Below are 5,149 nucleotides of genomic sequence, written 5' to 3'. Positions count from 1 at the left end.
CCTTAAAAAACCTAAACTCATTTATCAGTGATTTTAGTCAGGTTCCCCCCAAAAAACTGGGGGGACAGATTAGAACCCACATTTAGAATTTTAATTTACACAAATGCTAATGATTTATGTGGACTTACTTTATATCCTGCTACTTTGCTAAAATTATTATTTCAACTACCTTTTAAGTTGAGTCTTTGGGATTTTCTAAACATATCATTTCATCTGCAAAAAAAGATAGTTTCATTACCTGATTCCTTCTATTTCTTTTTTTTCTCTTATTAGTACTGCTAAGATTTTCAATACAATATTGAATAACATTAGTGACATTGGATACCCTTGTTTCATACCTCAGAAGGCTTTTAGATTATCCCCATTACAAATAACACTTGCTGATTATTTTAAATAAATGATTTTCATCAATTTAAGGGGAAAAAAATTTATACCAATACTTTCAAGTGTTTTTAAAAGAAATGAGTGTTAAACTTTATCAAAAAGCTTTTTCTGCATCTGTTGATATAATCATATGATTTTTTAAAACTTATTATTGATGTAATCAATTGTGTTAATAGTTTTCCTTATGTTAAATCATCTCTGCTTTCCTGGTGTAAATCCCACTTGATCATAATATATAATCTTTGCAATATATTGTCATAATCTTTTAGCTAATGTTTTATTTAGATTTTTTATATACATATTCATTACTGAAATTGATCTTTTATTAATGATCTGATATGTTTAAGGTACTGTGCTAAATTATGAGGATGTAAGTACAAAGAATGAAACAAGAATTTTAGAGATGAAACTAAACACTAATTGAAATAATTACCTCCATTAAAAGTACAGGATATAAAATGAATTCAAATAAATCATCAGAATTTCTGTATGTTGCCAATAAAACTCAGCAGGAAGAGATAGAAAGAGGAATTTTCATTTACTACAGTAAATAAAGGATACTTGGTAGTCTGCCTGCTAAGACAGAAAAACTATATGATCAAAGTATGACCTAAAATTTAAAAGGTTTTGTACAAACAAAACCACTGTAACCAAAATTAAAAGGAAAGCAGAAAAGGGGGGGAAACTACAATAAGTATCTCTGATAAAGGCCTCATTTCTTAAATATATAGAGAAATGAATCAAATTTATCAAAATACAAGTCATTCCCCAATTGATAAATGGTCAAAGTATATCGAAAGGCAGTTTTCAGACAAAAAAAATTAAAGCTATCTATAGTTACATGAATAAATGTACTTACCCACTTCCCCTCCTTTTTCCCTATTGGGTAAGTTATATTTCTATATCCAACTGTATGTTTATATTCTTTCCTCTTTGAACCCATTCTAATGAAAGTGAGTTTTAAGCATTGTTTGTCACATCCTCATATTCCCTTCCAGTGTAAAAAGCTCTTCCTCGCATGCTTCTTTTATGTAAGAAAATTTTCCCCATTCTACCTCTCCCTTCTTTCTTCTTCCAATGCACTCTTCTTTCTCATTCCTTTATATTTTTTTTGGATATCATTCCCATTTACTAGATTCACATGCTCTCTGACTATGTAAATTTCTTTTAACTGCCCTAGTAATGATAAAGTTCTTAGTAGCCACATGTATCATCTTCTCATAGAGGAATGTAAACAGTTTAACTTTATTGAGACCCTTATGGTTACTATTTAATGTATACCTCTCTATGCTTTTTTGAGTCTTTTGTTTGGATGTCAAATTTCCTATTCATCTCTTGTCTGTTCATCAGGAATGCTTGAAAGTCCTCTATTCCAATAAATATACATTCTTCTACCCCACCTCACCCCAATTGATTACTACTTTTTTGCTGGGTAAGTGAGCCTTGGTTGTAATTCTAGCTCCTTTGCTTTCCAGAATTCTTGTTGGGCTTGAGAACATTTTTATTTGAGGCTTTGCTTATAGCTATACTGTTATTATTATCTTCTTTGGCATTTATGTCTTGATCTTTCTCTGCCATCATAGTAGGTTTTTAAAGGTCAAATTCTTTTTTAATGTTGTTTGCTCATTTTCCAGCATATTTGTTGACTTTGGACTTTATGTTAAAATTAGACCCTGCCCACCTGGGGCTGGGGTGCCACTGTCTCACACTTCAGGTTTTTTCATGCTGCTATTTGTAGAGCATGAGGGTCTGCAAGTTTTTGGTGCTTCCAAAGTGGTACAATCCTGAGAGATGTGATCATTGTTCTCCTGGTCTGCATTCTGGTCTTTACTCAGAAAGTGCTCCTGGTATCCTACAATCACAAATACTAGGGCTGGGGCAGCTAGGTGGCACAGTGGATAAAGCACTGGCCTTGGATTCAGAAGGACCTGAGTTCAAATCCAGCCTCAGACACTTGACACTTAACTAGCTGTGTGACCCTGGGCAAGTCACTTAACCCTCATTGCCCTGCAAAAACACCAAAAAAACAAATACTAGGGCTACTATTTACCTTGGAACCACAGCCAGCGACCCTGCTTCCATGTGACCACCCCCCAGCACTCCTCACCACCTTGTATCTGTGATCCAGAACTACATATAGGCAATAGAGTTACCAGTGAATGCCAGCTGCACCCAGTGCCAGCAAGGATCCTCTGTAATCTCTTTCTGATAAGTTGAATGACACCCTTACCATCTTTGGGCTGAGAGCTCCCAAAGCTGCTACATCTGTGGTGGCTATTGTTTCCCCAACTGCCTGTGTGGGCTCCAGACAGGCCTCAACCCCAGCATCACAAACTTTTCCTATTGACCTCTTAAAGTTTTCTTAATCTAGAAAAATGTCTCACCCTGACCTTTTGTTGGCTTTGCCACTCTAAAATTTTATTTCAAGTGTCACTTTAGAATTATTTGGAGGGGAACATTGAGAGAATTCAGCTGGGTTGCCTCTAATGAGTATATAATTTAAACAGAAATAGTGATATAAGAAAATTAAGGGAACATGGAAGAAAATCTCTGTCAGAACTATGAATAGGAAAAGACTTCCCACGCAAAAAGTAGAGAGGTTCAGAGGAAGTAAAATGGATAATTTTGATTGCATGAAATGAAACTTTTTTGCACAAACAAAACCAATGATGCTAAAATTAGAAGTAAAGTAGGAAACTGGTGGGGAAAGATGGGGAAGAATCTTTGCAACAACTTTCTCTGAAAAAGGTCTCATTTTTCAAATTTATAAGAATACCAGCCACTCCCCAAATGATGAATTATTAAAGGATATAAATAGGCAATTTTAGAGGAAGAAATAGAAACTATCAATAGTCATATAAAAATGCTCTAAACAGGGGGCAGCTGGGTGGTACAGTGGATAAAGTACTGGCCTTGGATTCAGAAGGACCTGAGTTCAAATCTGCCTTCAGACACTTGACACTTACTTGCTGTGTGACCCTTGGCAAGTCAATGCCCCCCCCAAAAAAAATGCTCTAAGTAACTAGAGAAATGCAACCTAAAAGTAACTCTGAGGTACCAATTCCCATCATTTAAATGGTTTAATATGACATAAAAAGGAAAAGGGAAAGCCGCTCTTCTCTCAGTCTCCTTTTTACTACTTGCTCTCCTGAATATAAACCCTTCTTTCCCCTCAAACCTCAGGGCAGCCCACCCATGCCCACACCAAGCTAATTTGCTGGCTGCTCCCAGGGCAGGTGTCCAAGACTGGCAGGGGCACTAAGCCTTTGTGCTGTGCTCGCATAGAGCTTCGAGCTAGGCGGAGGAAGCTGGCGCCTCTGAGGTTCTTCATGCACATCCCCGCTGAGCAGGGCATCCGCATGCGAAACTTACTTGCCAGGGCAGTTTTGGGTAAAGCAGTAAGGCTGGGGGAGGGGTGGCCCGATCCAGGTGTCCAGGCCAATTTCAGCCACTCACATACCCCAGAGATTTAAATTCTTTTTCATTGTCCCTAGCTCTATTAATCTCACTTGTTTTAAATTTGTTCTCATTAATAAACCTGTTTTGTTTGGGGGGAAAAAAGGGAAAGGGAAATATTGGTAGGGAGGTGGGAAAATGTACTGTTTGTAGAGGTGTGAACTAGTCCAACCATTCTAGAAAGCAGTTTGGAACTATGTCCAAAAATTATTCAATAGTACATACCATTTGACCAGTGATACTACTGCTAAGCCGACACCCTCAAAGAGATCAAAAAAAGAGGAAGAAGGTCCATAGGTGCAATAATATTTATAGTAGCTCTTTTTCTGGTAGCTAAGAATTGGAAACTAAGGAGATACACATCAATTGGAGGATGGTTAAACAAGTTATGTTTGAATGTGATTCAATACTAAATGATGAAGGGAATGGTTTCAGAAAAACCTGGAAAGAAATATAAACTGATGCAAAGTAAAGTGAGCAGAATCAGGAGAATTTATACAAGAACAGCAATATTGTACAGTTAACCAAGTCTGAAAGATTTTGTGACTCTGATCAACACAAAGACCAAACACCAATTCAAAAAATTCATCCAGTTGTTTTTATCTGTTGCAGCCCCTGCAGTCTGCTGCTGTTATTCCAAATGTGGAAAGTGTTTGTGAATCTGAAGACTTTTACAACATGCAGCAAGTAGAAAAGCACAGTATGTCATGTGAAAAGGAAAAAAAAAAAAGCTTTAATAGCTTCTGAAGGAGACTAGTGATTTAGCAGATATTCCAAAGCAGAATTGAATCATCTAGAAGATATTCACATGAATGAGGATATGGAATAAACCCTAAGTCATGTCCAAGAGTTGAAACAAAGAAAACCAAAAGCAAGCAGTGTCATCTTAACTTACAAAAATCTTATAGAGTGGTGGAGAAGCCCTATTTATTGTCCAGCTGATCAGAAGGTCCATTCTGAAGAACCTGGAAATCAGCCACCTACCTCCTGGCCAATGGAAGAATTACCTTTTGACAATTCTGAACTCTTGAATAATTTAACTGTCTATCAAAAAAACCTTGAGGAGGGCAGTTAGGTGGTGCAGTAGATAAAGTACTGGCCTTGGATTCAGGAGGACCTGAGTTTAAATCCAGCCTCAGACACTTGACACTTAACTAGCTGTGTGACCCTGGGCAAGTCACTTAACCCTCATTGCCCTGCCCCCCCCCAAAAAAAAGCCTTGAGGAGATTAAGCACTAGTAGATCAATAGTAAAATTTAGCACAAGATTTTGAAGAATTTCGGAAAGTCAGAAACTCATTTGGGATTGG

This window comes from Dromiciops gliroides, chromosome 6 (assembly GCF_019393635.1).
Source record: "Dromiciops gliroides isolate mDroGli1 chromosome 6, mDroGli1.pri, whole genome shotgun sequence".
Classification (NCBI taxonomy): domain Eukaryota; kingdom Metazoa; phylum Chordata; class Mammalia; order Microbiotheria; family Microbiotheriidae; genus Dromiciops; species Dromiciops gliroides.
The sequence above is the reverse complement of the archived record's forward strand: the minus strand, read 5'-3'. Positions refer to the sequence as shown.